This window comes from Elephantulus edwardii, unplaced genomic scaffold (assembly GCF_000299155.1).
Source record: "Elephantulus edwardii isolate Elephantulus edwardi_28Jun2011 unplaced genomic scaffold, EleEdw1.0 scaffold00209, whole genome shotgun sequence".
Classification (NCBI taxonomy): domain Eukaryota; kingdom Metazoa; phylum Chordata; class Mammalia; order Macroscelidea; family Macroscelididae; genus Elephantulus; species Elephantulus edwardii.
The window spans coordinates 3,232,761-3,249,737 of record NW_006399959.1 but is presented as its reverse complement, the minus strand read 5'-3'; the positions used below and the strand labels follow the sequence as shown (position 1 = coordinate 3,249,737).

At 40.8% G+C, this 16,977-nt stretch overlaps 1 pseudogene; it reads right to left on the bottom strand.

Moving 5' to 3' along the window:
• Nucleotides 1-4,612: 4,612 nt before the first annotated feature.
• LOC102869261 overlaps nt 4,613-16,977 on the bottom strand; it is a 26,015-nt pseudogene continuing 13,650 nt past the window's right edge.

Sequence of the window (16,977 nt, the reverse complement as noted above, 5' to 3'; positions counted from 1 at the left end):
ATAAACCCTCAAAAAAAACCCCAACTTCTCCAACAGCGTAAAAAGGAAAGACACAGACTGGGGGAAAAAAATTTTGGTAATGACATGTCTGATAAGGGACTTATATCTAGAATTTATAGAATACTCCAGCACCTCAACAAGATAAAGGTAAATAACCCGATTGCAAAATGGACTCAGGATATGAACAGACACCTCACCAAAGAAGACATTCATATGATGAACAAACACATGAAGAAATGTTCATAATCCCTAGCTCTAAGAGAGATGCAAATAAAAAGAACTCTGAGATAATCTCTCACCCCAGTAACAACTGTAAAATTCAACAGAGCAGCAAAGAACAAATGCTGGCAAGGTTGTGGAGGAACTGGAACTCTTATTCACTGTTACTGGTAGTGTAAAATGGTGCAAACACTCTGGAAGTCCGCAAGGCACTTTCTCAAAAAGTTGGAAAGAGAAATATCATCTGAACCAGCAATTCCACTACTGGTAATATACCCTAAAAAAATCAGAACTGTCACCGAAACAGATATATGCACACCCCTGTTTATTGCTGCATTGTTCACAATAACAAAGAGATGGAAACAACCCAAATGCCCAACAACAAATGAATGGATAGTGTGGCATATTCACACAATGGAATACTATGCAGCACTTAAAAACAAGGGGAGGAAAAGGAACTCATGGGTGACCCTGGAGGACATTATGTGGAGTGAAATAATCATAAAAGGACAAATACTGCATAATGCCAGTGTTATAAAACAGGATTGACATGGGGGTTGGGGGGAAACTGAGAAAAGAGGTGTATGGAAACAGATGAAGAATAGAACTGCTTTAAAAGGGATATATAATTGCATGACAACAGTCCAGAATAAGAGTTACATAGTAAAATGGACTGTGAAGGGGAAGTGGGGGGAGGGAATTGCACAACAGTGAAATACTTTTTTTCAAAGATAAAAGTGAACTGGGGATGGAGTGGGCAGGGAGGAAAATGTGCAACAATGGGTGAATGGAAATCCAAGTTCTCTATAAATTTTCATTAAAATATCAATTAAAAATTTTTTCCATCTGTGTCTCTCATTTCCTTGGGGTATATTCCTAGCAGTAGAATAGCTGGGTCATATAGAGTTTCTTTGCTTATAACTTTTGCACTCTAGTCATCAATTATTAATGCATCTGATTGCATATGTGGTCCATTTCTGACTGCAGAAGTTGGTTGTTGTTGTTGTTGTTAAATGCTGTGGACTGGTAGATGACCCATAGCAACCCTATGAATGAAAGTCTTGAACACAAAACTTTCATTTTTTTTCTCCAAGTTCATAGAGTTTTAAGAGATAAGCTTTTCTGGAAGTGGATGCCACTTTTGCTTCCAAGCCTGTTTTATTCAGGAGATCCACAAAAACCAGGCCTGCCCATCTTCCCCAAAACCAGGCCTGCTCATCTTCCCATCCTGGAAATAGCCCCAGACTGGCCACCAAAATCCTTTTTAAATAGGAGGCCAAATCCAATCAGCTCATACCCTAATGCTAGCAAAATCATACCCTAGTCTCAACCCCAAACCAGAAAATATACCTTTGCAGAATCTGGCTGTTCTGTTCATCTTCCCAGCAGAGGCTGGTAGAGATCCTCAATTTCTTCCTCTTTGTCTTTAACAGTCAGTGCATATATTTGAATAATAGTCCAATAGATAGATCGATAGATCTTTCTTATATACATATGGATATTATTCCATCACTGATAGCAATATATTTCAGGACAGATCTTGACATGCTCTTTTTGATGATGACTGTGACATTCTCCTTCAGCTCATCACTCCTGGCATAGTAGATAATGATTATCTGATTCAAAATGGCCAATGTCAGTTGATTTCACCTCACTAATGCCTAAAATAAGAGAGCTCTGGGGTCTAGTGGCAAGAAGCTGCAGTGCAGTTCCAAAGGCATGTGATTTGAGCCCACCAGGTGCTCTGTGGGAGAAGGATGGGAAATCTCCTTCCATGTGATTAACTGCCTCTGAAAATCCACCAGAGTCAGCTATGGGCCAGTTCTGACTCTATGGTACACAAAACAACAATGCCTAGAATATGTATTAGTGATGACAGAGGAAGGATTGATGCCTTTGAGCTGTAGTGTTGGAGAAGAGTGCTGAATATCCCATGGATTGTCACCCAAAGGACAAACAAATATGTCTCAGAGAAGGTGCAACCAGAGTGTTCTTTGGAGGCTTCGTCTCACATATTTCAGGCATATTGCTAGGAATGACTATTCCTTGGAAAGGTACATCATGTTGGAAAGGCAGAGGGTCAGCAAAGAAGAGGAAGACTCTCCATAAGGTAGACTGACACTGTGACTGCCACAACAGGCTCTGGTGTGTGAGGATGGGCACAGGATAGGACAAGGTTCATATATGTTTTTCCAAGAGTCATTATGGGTCATACTCAACTCAGTGGGACGTAACAACAACAACGCCTAGAATTTCAATCTTTGTACATTCCATTTCATTTTTTAATAACTTCCAAATATCCTTGATTCATTCTTTATATATTCCACGTTCCAGCTATTCATGGGTGTTTACAGCTGTTTCTTTTCATTTTGAGTCATGCCACATGAAAGTCAAAGCTTTACTGCATTCTTATTCAGATAGACTTGACTTTAAGGAGACAGCACTTTCCCAGTCCTGTTCTGAGTGCCTCAAGCCTGAGGGACTCATCTTCTGGCATTAGATCAAATTATGTTTCACTGCTGTTCATAGGGTTTCCACCACAGATAACAGTAACAAGATAATTGTAACAAGATTCCTCAGGTGATTTTTACATACATGCCAGACTAATTTGGGAATCTATATAAGAATCACCTGAGGAGCTTACTAAAGTGAAGATTCATATTTAGTCTAGAATGGAAATGCAAGCTTTTAACAGGGGTTGAACTAGAATGAACCAATTGGAAGCCTTGATGGACTAACAAAATATGTATTGGTTATCTTTCTATTTTCATAATAATGGTATTATGCAGTATTTGTCCTCATGAAACTGAGTAAGCTCACTCAGCCTAATACCCTCTAGTCTCTCCCATGTTACATAGTATTTTATTAAATTGTTGCTTCTGAGTGCTGCATACTATTTCATCATGTGAATTCACCACAATTTCTCAATCCATTCATCTGTTGATGGAGATTTGGATTGTTTCCATTTTTCTTGTTACTGTGAATAACACTACTATGAATATCAATGTACTAATCTCCATTTTTATTCAAGGGGGGCTTAGGGTTGGGAAAGGGGAATTTACAGAGTCACAGAGTTTAGCTGGTGGAGGGTGGGGGTGAAGGAATTAGGGTAGAACTAGAGGTTACCTAAAAGGATAAACTGATAGTGGGCATTGATCAATAGTTATTTATTTTATAAAATACTGTGTATGATCATGTGACACACAATGTGAATGAAGGAAACACAATTTATATGGATTTTGTATGCAAATCAATAAAAAAATTAAAAAAACATATTGGCCATGAAAGTAAATTAAGTACTACATGGATGAACCTTTAAAAATGTACTAAGTGAAAGATATACTGTTCCAGCCACTTTTAAATAATCTTCAGCAAGGTTTTACTTTCATGTGATGTTAATTGTATTGTTCAATAGTTTCTGCAATCTATTGCATCCCTTTTGGGGGGAATAGAAACAAATATGGGTGTCTTCCAGTCGGCTGACCAGCTAGCTGTTTTCCAAATTTATTTGCACAGCATAGCAGACATGTCCAGGGATGCATCTATTTGCTGAAACATCTCAATTAGCATTTCTTCAATTCCTAGGGCCTTATCTCTTGCTGAGGCCTTCAGTGCATCTTGAACTTCTTTCATTATGATTGGCTCTTCATCATATGCTACTTCATTAAATGATTCACTGTCAAAGAATTCTCTTTGGTTCAGTGACTGCATTCCTTCCATCTCTTTTGTTGCTTCCTGTGTCATTCAAGATTTTGCTCATAGAATCCTTCAGTTTTGCAACCTGAGGCTTGCATTTCTTTCATCTTGAGAAATAGAAAAGCATGCTCTTCTCTTTTGTTTTTCTAATCCCAGCTCCATGTATTCTTTCCATCTTCTTTTGATGTTTCTTGTATTATTCAAGATTTTCCCACAGGAATCTTTAGGATTGCAACCCAGTGCTTAAATTTGTTAATCAATTACTTCAGATTGAGAAATGCTGAAAATGTTCTTCTTTTAGATTCTCCAAATCCAGATTTTTATACATTCCGTTAAAATTTTTGCTTTGTCTTCTTGAGCTGCCTGTTGAAATACTGTTCCTCCATTTTCCTTAAGTATTTCTTCCCTTTGTTTTGGCGTCTTTTCCCTTACAGACATCTATTCCTAATAATTTACTAACCACCTTTGTACTGTGCCTCCAGGAGTGAGCTTTGGGAAGGAGGATCACTATTTATTAGTTCTCCTCAACACAGGAGAGGGGTGATACAGGAAAAGGCTTACAAGCCCAAGCAAGCCTCCACGGTAGCAGATCCGAGTTTCAACACAGCAGGTCTCGCCTTTGCTGGGTCATCATAAGGCACTCAGGCAGGAACACAGTTGAGGACAGAGGGCCCAAACCTGTCCTCTGCCTGCCAGTCTAGTTGTGTTTGGAGAAGTATTGCTGCTGTCATCCATATTGATCTTGATCGTGTCGCTGCCGGGCCTCCAGCCAGTGGGACATACTTCCCCATGCTCATCTGTGTACTGGAAAGCCTGGACCAGCCACAGAGCCTCTTCCACAGAATACCCCACAGTCAAGTCATTGACTGTGATCTGATGAAGGACACTCTTGTCATCCATGATAAAGAGGCCCCTGTGAGTGATGCCCTCATCCTCCCTCAGCACATCATAATCAAGGAACAAGCTTCTAGTCATATCTGCCAGTAAGGGTAAGTTCAGAGGGCCCAAGCCTTCCTCCTTCCAGGGTGGGGAGTGTTGATCCAAGTCAGGTGGGTGAACTGAGAGTGCGCAGAGACACCCCCGCCCCCCCCCCAGCACCTCGCTGCCCAGCTTGCTGAAGTCACCCGCATGCTCACTGAAGGCAGTATCTCCATGGGGCACACAAAGGTGAAGTCCAGGGGGTAGAAAAAGAGTACCACGTACTTCCTTCTGTAGTCCCAAAGCTTCACCTCCTTGAAAGCGCCATCCCGCACTCCTTGGACTGGAGGCTGGGGCAAATTTCCGATGTGCGCGTTCCATGTGGCCGTGGACTCGTGTTCTCAGCGTTCAGCTTCTTTATGTTCTAGTGCAAATGAAAACAATATATCAACAGGAAACTCTCAGAAATTCAAGCTGGTTCCCAGAGAGGCTGTGGAATGTTATTGTTAGTCTGGGCAAAGAGGGCCAAAGAAAAGAATGAAGAATTCAGAACTCAAATGTTGATGGCCTTGCTTGCTGCTGATGAGAAGGGCAAATGGCCTTGCTTGTCTGACTGAGCAAGCAGTGGCTCATAAATCATAATGGAATGTCCCTCCCTAAAAGCTCTGTTTATAAAAATCCTCCCCAGTAAGTTCACAGTGTGACTTCCCATCCTGCCTCTCCAAGAAGAGGAACTCACCCGGGAGCTCCCCTTTCCCCCCTTTAATAAAGCTGCATTAAGCTTTCTCCTTCTCTGTGATTTCTTCTTTACGTCCATTAACCTAACCTAACAGTTATCACTGCTAACGTCAAGTGGAACTTGTTTGAAAATAGAGAGTACCACAAAATTTACTTGTGTTTTATTGACTATGCAAAGAGTATGCATCATAACAAAGTATGGATAACTTTAAAAGGAATGGGGATACCAGAACACTTAACTGTGTTTATGCAAAATGTATAAACAGACAAAGAAGCAGTTGTCCAAGCAGAACAAGGAAACACTGCATGTTTCAAAATCAGAAAAGGTGTGTGTCAGGGTTGTATCCTTTCTCTGTATTTATTCAATCTGTATGGTGATTCAAAAGTTAGATTAGATGAAGAAAAACATGGCACCAGGATTAGAAGACTTGCCAGAAACTGCATTATAATGACACAACCTTGCTTGCAAAAAATGAAGATTTACTGCAGAAGATCAAAGACTACAGGTTTCAATACAGATTACATTTCTACATCTAGAGAAGAAAAGACCTCACCACTGGACTACCAGGCAATATCATGATAGATGGGGAAAAGATTGGAGTTATAAATGATTTAATTTCACTTGGATCCACAAACTTCATCTATAATAGTAGCAGTCAATAAATCAAAAGGCATGATGCCTTGAAGAAATAGGTTGTCAATGACCTCTCCAAAGTGCAAAAGAGCAAGGATATCAGTTTAAACTAAGTTTAAAGACTAAGATCTTTTCAATTACTTTCTATGCATCTGAAAATTGGAAAATTAGTAAGAATGACTGAAGAAAATCGGTATTTTTGAATTATGGTATTGTTTAAGGGTGTTGAACTACCAAAGAATAAACAAATCTATCTTGGAAGAAGTATAATCATGGTTTCCTTAGAGGAAAGGATGGTGAAACTTTGTCTTGCATACTTTGGACATATCAGGAGGGGCTAATCTTTGCAAAAAGGCATCATGCTGGAAAAAGTAGAGTGTCAGTGAAGGAGAATGACCTTCCACAAGATGGATTGGTGCAGTGGCTGTAACAATGAGCTGGAGCATAGTGGAGATCATGTACATTGTACAGGATAGGGCAAAATTCAGCTCTGTTTCTCATAGGTTTGCTTTGAGTAGTAGTCGACTCGATGGCACCTAACAACAGCAAATGAAAGGAACCTGGCACAAAGGACTACACAACGTAGGATCCATTTGTATAAAATGTCTGGAACGTGAATCCTGAACAGCCTTGGATCCTCCACAGTTATCTGTGGGGTGGGCGGGGATTTTCAGGCTCTACTTTTCTGCCTGTGAAGATTTCTTTCTGCCCTCTCATTTCACCTGATGGTATGCATAGGAATCAGATAGATTATATCTGCGGAGAGAACAGCTGGAGAAGCTCAATATCAGCTGTGAAAACTAGGCCAGGAGCTGATTGTGGAACAGACCACCAACTAGTCATATGCAAATTCAAGCTTCAGCTTGAATTTTTAATAATTAAGCTGAGGAAAATTAAACCTAATCCATGGGAACTTAAATATGACTTTGAGTCTATCTCACCGGAATTTCAGAACCATCTCAGACTTGAGGCCTTGAACACTGAAGAGCAAAGATCAGATGAGTTGTGGGAGGATATCAAGGGTATCATCCAGGAAGAGTGCAAAAGGTCATTACAAAGACAGAGGAGGAAGAAAAGAGCAAAATGGATGTCAGAAGAAACTCTGAATATTGCACTGGAACGCAGAGAAGCCAAAGCGCAAGGAAGAATTCAAGATACTAAAGAGCTGAACAGATTTCAAAAGGCAGCACAGGATGACAAAGTAAAGTATTACAATGAAATGTGCAAGGAGCTGGAGTCAGAAAAATCAAAGGGGCTGAACTCGCTCAGCATTTCTTAAGTTTAAGGAACTGAAGAACAAATTCAGACCTCGAGTTGCTATAATCAAGGATGCTTTGGGCAGAATATTAAATGATCCCAGAAGTATTAAAAGAATATGGAAAGAATATACTGAGTCACTGTATCGAAAGGAATTGGAAGACACAGAAGAATTTCATGAAACAACATATGAGCAAGAGCCTATGGTGATGAAGGAAGAAGTTCAAGCTGCTTTGAAGGAAATAGGAAGAAATAAGGCCCCAGGGATAGATGGTATATCAATTGACATATTTCAGCTAACAGATGCTGCCCTGGACATGTTCACCAAGTTGTGCCAAGAAATCTGGAGAACAACCACTTGGCCAACTGACTGGAAGAGATCTATATTTTTTCCCATCCCAAAGAAGGGTGACCCAACAGAGTATGGAAACTAGAGAACAATATCATTGATTTCACATGCAAGCAAGATTCTGCTGAAGATTATCCAAAAATGACTGGAAAAGTACATCAGCAGAGAACTGCCAGAAGTCCAGGCTGGGTTTAGAAGGGGTTGTGGCACTAGGGATATTGTAGCTGATGTTAGATGGATCTTAGCTGAAAGCATGGAGTACCAGAGGAATGTCTATCTGTGTTTCATTGATTCTACAAAGGTGTTTGTGTGGATCATAACAAACTGTGACTGACTCTGAGGAGAATGGGAATCCCAGAACACTTGATCATGCTAATGTGAAACCTACACTTGGACCAAGAGGCAGTCATTAGAACAGAGCAAGGAAACACTGCATGGCTCAAAATTGGGAAGGGCTTACACCAAGGATGTGTCCTGTCCCCATACCTTTTCAGCCTGTATGCAGAACAGATTATCCAGGAGGCTGTGCTCTATGAGGAGAAATGCAATCTCAGGATTGGTGGAAGATTTATCAACAATCTGTGCTATGCAGATGACACAACCCTGCTTGCTTGAAACTGAGGAGGACCTGAAGCGTTTGCTGCACAGGGTCAAGGACTGCAGCCTTGAATATGGATTGAGGCTCAATATCAAGAAGACAAAGATTCTCACCACTGGACCAATTGGCAGCGTCAGGGTGGTTGGTGAAGAGATTGAGATTGTTCACAGCTTTAGTTTGCTTGGCTCCACAGTCAACATTCTTGGCACCAGCAGCCAGGAAATTAAAAGACGTATTGCAATGGGAAAGTCTGCTGTTAGGGACCTCTCCAAAGTACTGAAAAGCAATGGTGTCTCTCTGGAGATGAAGGTGCATCTGATACAGGTCTTTGCAATCACTTGTTATGCATCAAAGAGTTGGACAATGACTAGGGAAGGAGGATAGAAGGAGAATTGATGCCTTTGAGCTGTGGTGCTGGAGAAGAATATTGAATGTACCATGGACTGCTAAGAAAACAAACAGATAGAACCTAGAGAGGGTTAAACCGGGATGCTCCTTGGAGGCAAGGATTCTGAGGCTTTGTCTGACATATTTGGTCATGTTGTAAGGAGAGACCGGTCCTTGGAGAGGGACATTGTGCTTGGGAGGGTGGAGGGCAGGTGCAGGAGGAGAAGGCCCTCTATGAGGTGGATTGATTCAGTGACTGGGGTAATCATGGTGGGTATACTGGAGACAGTGAGATTGGCACAGGACAGAACAGAGTTCAGGGCTGTTGTACATAGGGTTGCTATGAGTCGCAATTGACTCAACAGCACATAACAAGAACAACAACATCTACTGCTAGATTATCTTGACTGGGACTTTTCCCCTTTTTTACATATAAAATGTCAATGATCACCTTGTTTATTGAGTAACCTGACATTGCCTTTACTACAGACCTGAGTTTTAAAATGCAAGAGGCCACTGAGCCAGGGGGAGCCCCAGGTTATCTCAAAAGTAGCTACACTGCTCCACCACCAATGCATTCATGTAATACACATTCAGCTTGTGTTTGTCTTCCTGGACCATCAAGGAGTAAACTTGACCTTGATGGGACCACAGACCTGGAAGATCCAAAAAAAAAGTATGTGATTTCTTCTTATAGCACTGAAAGTTGAACTCATAGAGCTCGTTTTTTACATCCAGGCAGATTCCTTGACAATAAGAAATATTTAAAATCTTGGGTGCAATGATGCCTTCACCCCAGGCAGCCCTGTGAAGGTTCACCACATGATCCTGTAAATGACATTGCTTCTCTGATGAATTCATAAGCTGGTCAAGGCCCAGTTCCATCTGATTCTGTCTTGAAATGCCCAGGATTGGCTTCTCCAAATTTGGGATTTTGGGACTTTGCACAAAAGCCTGATGAAACATCACTGGCTGTGTGTGAGGAGGTGAGGAAATCACCAGCAACATTGTGTCTCTCAGGATTTAAATGTCCATACACTCTTTGAGACTGGCATCCACAATATCTGTAAAAAAGCTCTTTTCTTCTATAAGGGTGGTATTAGCTCCATTAGTAAACAGTAGATCCCTACTATCAGTGTGCTCTGTGAATGATAGATTGGCAAGATAATGGAGAAAGAACCCAAACAAAATTGTTGAAAGTCCCTTCGAAGATCATCTGTGAATTCAAGAACAAATTTAGTGGTGAGATGATGGGAACCCAGGCCCATGAATCCCAGTGACGGAAGCTGCTTCAAAATGGAAGAGTCAACATTTGTGTAGGACCTGGACACTTAGAGATGTGAGAGTAAAGCCATCTTGGTTGGCAGAAAATATTTTGTTTACAAGAGAAGGAAAAATTTCACCAGGACAGTGAAATGGCTCTACCCAGCTGAAACATACCCACCAAATACTGAGAGTCAAGAATTCAGGGATGAACCCAAAGCTCCCCCTCCTACGGTTCTACCTTCCATAATATCTGCTCCCTGGTTGGCTGGGATATTTATTGATGATTTATGCATTTATGTTCATGAGAGATACTGGCCTGTAGTTTTCTATTTTGGTAGTATCTGTACTTGACTTTGGTATCAAGGATATATTTGCATTATAAAATGAGTCTGGTAGAATTCCATCTTTTTCTGTTTTCTGAAATACTTTATGTAGAATTGGTGACAGTTCTCTGGATGTTTGATAAAATTCACTAGTAAAACCTTCTGATCCAGGACTTGTTGTTGTAATCATGTTTTGCAGAGTGGAGGGGCGGCAAAGGAGAGGAAGACCTTTGATGAGATGGATTGATTCTGTGACTGGAGAGGTGGGAATAAGTGCATTTGAGATGGCTAGGTTGGCACAGGATAGAAGAACGTATAGAGCTCTTATCCATAGGGTCACCATGAGTCACAAGCAACTTGACGGCACATAACAACAACAACAACAACAATTTATTATTCAGTTCAATAAAAATTTACAGAGACTTCAGTATTGTTGCACTTTTCTCCCCTCCCAACTCTCCCCCCCTAGTACACTACCCTCTTGGAAAACTAAAAGAAAAATTCTTTCATTGTTTTATAATCCCTTCACTCTGGATTCCTGTCATGACAAAAATACCTATTCACATATCCCTTTTAAACAGTTTTCTCCCTCATCTGTTTCAATGCAGTACACATTATTTATCCCATCTTTCTCAGTCTCCCCCGCAACCCCGATGTCAGTCCTGTTTTACAACAGTGGCACCATGTAGTATTTGTTCTTTTATGACTGGGATACTTCACTCAGAATAATGTCTTCCAGGGTCACCCATTTTGAATAATATTGCACGAGTTCCTTGTTTTTCAATGCAGTGCAGTATTCCATTGTGTGAATATGCCACAGCTTCTCTATCCAATCGTTTGTTGATGGGCATTTAGGGTGTTTCCAACTCCTTGCTATTGCGAACAAAACCACAGTAAACATGGGTGTGCATATATCTGCTTTGATGTCAGTTATGGTCTCTTTGGAGTATATTCCCAGTAGTGGAATTGCTGGGTCAAAATATATCTCTATTTGCAACTTTTTGAGAAAGTGCCATACCGCCTTCCACAGTGGTTGCACCATTTTACACTTCCAACAACAGTGATTAAGGGTTCCAGTTTCTCCACAACTAAGCCAGCATTTGTTCTGTTAAATTTTGCTATTCTAACTGGGGTGAGATGATAAAGTTGTTTTGATTTGCATCTCTCCTAGAGCTAGGAATTTTGAACATTTCTTCATGTGCTTGTTAGCCATCTGAATGTCTTCTTTGGTGAAGTGTCTGTTCATAGCCTGTGCCCATTTTTCAATTGGATTATTTACCTTTATCTTGTCGTGATGCTCAAGTATTTTATAAATTCTGGATATAAGTCCCTTATCTGATAAGTCATTACCATATACTTTTCCCAGTCTGTGGCTTCCCTTTTTACCCTGTTGGAGTTTTTGGATGTGCATAGGGATTTGATTCTTAGATGGTCCCATTCATCTATTTTATCTTCTCCTGCTTATAGGTTTTTCAGGATACTTGGAAGACCATTTATTTTGTGGATTAGGACTTCTAGCATTCTTCCAAGCTTTTCTTTAATGAAGGTTATATTCCTTGGTTTTAGTCCTAGGTCCATGATCCACCTTGAGTTGAAATCTATTTCATTAGAGATTAATATCACTACTATTGCTTTTTTTTCTGGTTGCTATTAGCCTGGTATATTTTTCCCCCACCATTTTAATTGTAGTCTTTCTTAATCTACGCTTTTCAGGTGTGTCTCTTGTACACAGCATATTGATGGGTTTTGCGTTGTTTGTTTTTTTGTGGGTTTTTGTTTTGTAAACCAGTCTGCTACCTCTTTTTCTCTTCACTGGTGCATTTAAACTGTTCACATTCAGTGTAATTATTGAAAGGCAAGGTTTTATTGCTATCATTTTGTTGAGTCCTCTTTGGTGGTGGTTTTGGTTACTTTGGTCCATTCTGCTTTCTGCAGCATCTCTGTTAAGAAGTACTTCCCTCCAAATTTCCTGCAGTGCTGGTCTTATTTTTACAAACTCCCTTAGGTTCTACTTTTCTGAGAATATCTTGATCTCTCCTTCATATTTGATGGACAGTTTTGATGGGTATAGTACTCTTAGTTGACAGTTGTATTCTCTGAGTGTTTGATATATGTCATTCTACTGTCTTCTTGCTCACATGATTTCTCTTGAGAACTCAGCATTTAATATTATTTGCTCTCCATTAAAGGTTACTCTGTTTCTCCATAGGTGCTTTCAGAAAACTTTGATTCTGGCAAATTTGACTATGATATGGCTTGACGTTTTACTTTTGGGGTCTCTTCTATATGGTGTTCGTTCAGCTCCTTTTATATATATATTTTTTTCTCATTCTTCATTATGTCTGGAAAATTTTATTCTAGTAATTCTTCCACAACTTTCTCAATGTCTTTACTTGTTTCTTCCTGTTCCAAGATTCCAATTATGAGCTGTTATTCCTCTTGATAGTGTCCCTCATTATTCTTAAGCTTTATTCTTTTCCCTTCCTTTTTATTCTGCTTTTTGTTCTAGCAGATCAGTGCTGAGAACTCTATCTAATATTTTGCTGGTTCTTTCTCTTCAACTCTGCTCATATGTGTCTCCAACTTGATGACAGCATCTGATACATTGGTTCTAATATTCTGGATTATGGTTTTTGTTTTTTCATAGCCTCTAATGCCGTGTTTGTTTTCTCTACATTATCTTGGATTTTTTTTTTTAAAGTGACTCTTGGCTTTTGCTTGCAAGTCCTCTATTTCTTTCAGTTTGTCTTCCAGTCATTTAAAATAGTCAATTATTGTTCTTTTGAATTCTGTATAAAAAAAGTTCCATCATACTTTCTGGCTTCAGGAAATCCCTCAACAATGTGTTTTGATCACTTTCTTGAGTAGATTTCTTCTTTTAATTTTGTGTAGGGTATGAGGTAGTCTACTTCTTTCATGTCATTGCTGTGGTAGAGTTTTTGTGCCTTTGGCCTTAGTAGGCCCTTGATCTGATAACCATGGCTCAGGAGCTCACTGGTCCAGAGGTGAGCAGGACAGCTCACCCTGCCTGAATTTCTCTCTGATCCTTTGACTCAAGGGAAGACTTGCTTCATTTGGAGAAAGAGAGATGGCATGTGAATTAGCAGCCTTTTCTGCCAGGCAATTGCCAAAGCTAGACTGGATCCAAAGGGTCCAAAGCTTAAATACTGGCTTGAGGAGAAAGAAGGAAATGGCTTCACCTGTGATATTGGTGTTCCTTGTGCAGGACAGCAGTGTGGCAGAAGGATGGTCTCCAGGCAGTGAGGCAGGGGTCTCCACATGGTAGGGTAGCAGTCTAGTGCTCCAGGCAGAAGCACGGTCTGAGCCATACTTGGAACTATATCCACTCAACCTGTCAGGTAGTGGTTCTGTCACTGACTAGGGTGTGAGTGTGCTTGGACTGGGCAACAGCCTTGCACAGATGCCAGGGTATCAGTGGCATGAAGATGCTCCCAGGCCCGACCATGCCACACAGGCTTGGAGTCTTATAGGGGAGCGATTGTAAGGTTATGCAACTCATGATATACAACCTGTAATGGTGCAACCCCTGCAGTCTTTTTTTCCCCTGCAGCCATTGCCCTTCAGCACTTTGAGAAGTCCCTGACAATAAACTTTCTCACTGCAACATATGTTCTGATTTCTTGATTGCTGGTGCCAAGGATGTTGATTGCAGATCCCAGTAAGATGAAATCATTGACAATTTCAATCTTTTCTCCATCTATCGGATGCTGCTTATTGACTCAGTGGAGATGATTTTTGTTTTCTGGATGTTGAAATGTAATCCATATTCAAGTCTTTGATCTTCTGTGGCAAGCGTTTCAATTCCTCTTCATTTTCAGCAAAGCAAGGTTGTCATCCACATAATGCAGATTGATGTCGAATCTTCCTCCTGTCCTGATGCCCATTCTTCTTCACAGAGTCCAGTTTCTTGAATTATTTGCTCAGCATACAAATTGAATAATTATAGAGTCAGGAACACAACTCTGGCTCACTCCTTTCTTTACTTCAAGCCAGGGAGTGTTACCTCCCTCTGTCTAAACAACAGCCTCTAGGTCATTTTTCTCAGTGTTAGCCATAATCTATTATGAACCACACAGTCACATGCCTTTGTTTAGTCAATAAAACACAGAGTACTGAACAGCAACAATTTCAGTCTAGACACTAAGGTGCGCCTAATCCAGGCTATGGTCTTCACAATTACTTGTTATATGTCAAAGAGCTGGACAATGACTAAGAATGACAAGAAGAATCGAAGCCTTCAAACTGTGGTGTTGAAGATGAGTCTTGAACATACCATGGACTGCCAAGAAAGCAAATGGATTTTTCCTGGAGAGGGTGTAACCAAGTTTCTCCTTGGAGGCTAGAATTTTTAAGCTCTGTCTCACATCTTTGGGCACATTGTCAGGAGAGACTGGTCCTTTGAGAAGGGCATCATGCTTGGAAGGGTAAAGGGAGTGCAGGAGAAGAAGACCCTGGATGAGATGGATTTATACAGTCAGTGGGGCAATGGGAATTGGTCTATCAAAATTAGTGAGACTGGCTCAGGAGAGGGCAGGGTTCAGAGCAACTTGACAGCACATAACAACAATTCTAAATTCTAACCTCAGTGAAATACATGTCAAGTTTAGAAGAGGCCATGGCACCAGGGACACTACCTCCAACATCAGAAGGATTTTGGCTGAAAGCAAAGAGTACCAGAGGAATATCTATCTGTGTTTCATTGACTATACAAAGGCATTTGACTGCATGGATCACAATAAATTGTGGCTAACTTTGAACGGAATGGGAATACTAGAACACTTAGTTGAGCTTGTGGGAAACCTATACTTGAACCAGGAATCAGTCTTCAGAACAGGGCAAAGAAACACTGCATAGTTAAAAATCAGAGATGCATCCTGTCTCCATACCCTTTCAATTTATATGCAGAACAGATCATTTGAGAGGCTGGACTTTATGAAGAGGAATGTGGCATCAGGATTGGAGGAAGACTCATCAACAATCTACGTTATGACACAACCTTGCTTGCTGAAATTGAGGAGGACTTGAAGTGTTTTCTGCAGAAGGTCAAGGATTGTAGTCTTCAATATGGATTGAAGCTCAACATCAATAAAACAAAGATTCTCACCACTGAGCCGATTGGTAGCATCATGACAGATGGAGAAGAGATTGAGGTTGATAACAATTTCAGCTTGCTTGGCTCCATAACCAACACTCTTGGCACCAGCAGTCAAGAAATCAAAAGATTAATTGCTCTGGGGAAAGTTGTTGCCAAAGACGTCTCAAAAGTGCTGAAAAGCAATGATGTCATCTGGAGATGAAAGTACACTCAATTCTGGCCATGGTCTTCTCATTTACCAGAGGGCTGGAAATGATCAAAGATGACAAAATAATTTATGCTGTTGAGTTGTGGTGCTGGAGAAGACTATTGAACATATCATGCACTGCCAAGAAAATAAACAGATTTATTTATTTTATTCTCAAGAGGATGAAACTAGGTTGCTCCTTGGAGGCAAGAATTTTGAAGTTCCACCTCACATTGCAGAGTTCAGAGCTATGGTACATAGTGTCACTATGAGTCACAGGCAACTTGATGGCATATAGCAACAACTACCTCTTTGATGTCGAGAAGTGACAAGCATTGCAATTATGATGCAATCTCCTCCACCATGGGAGCAAAGATCTGATTAGTTAATCAATTGTAAGGTGATTAGAATAGCAACAACACCCTTACTCAGATCTTAGCCCTGATGAGATGGAAGGATAATTTTTTTTGAGATGTGGCCTGTATCACTTTTCATCTTACAAGAGAGAAAATGAGATAGAAGTGGATGGAGAAGGAGGGACCTCAGCACTCAGGAAAGATGAGAGTGGGGTGTTAATCTTTTGCACCCAGGTTCCTGTGCTGGAAAACTCCTAAAACCACAGATACGCAGAGATACACGAATCCATCCACTGTGCATCCATTCACTGGATATAGAGACAGAAAGCCTTCTGAAACTGACACCCTAACTTTGGAACTGCTGCTTCTTCAGTTGTGAGAAAATAAGTTTCCATTCACTTGTGGTGTCTCTTAGACAGGAGAGAATTAAGACAAATTCATTTCTTCTAAAATCAGGAACTTCACCACCAGCAAAGAAGAGCAAGCACGAGAATGCAACTCATCAGAGGAACAGTGTAACAGCCATAGTAGTCACAGGGGAGGACCAGAGACTTGACGTACCCACGAAAAACCGGCAGGAAGAGGCCCTTGAGGACAGCAAGGGCGTGCTCCTGGGCAGAAGGGAAACTTGGGAGTGGCGCACAAGGGGAAGTCACCTCAGACAATAATGAAGAGGCGTCTTTCAAAGGCGTCAGAAAGGAAAACATAATCTACACAGGAGTTCTACAGGACACAGTCACCTTCCCTTGGAGACAGTACAACTAAACTTAAGAGACACTGGTCAAAAGGAAAAAAATGTCAGCAGTTGACGTGTCTGGAATCACAGAAGCCAAGAAAGCTTAAGATACAAGCTGTCAGATCATGGGTTGGAAAATGGAAGATATTTTCTGAAGGGACTTGGCAGATGGGAAGGGTTATCCTGGTGGAGGGTAG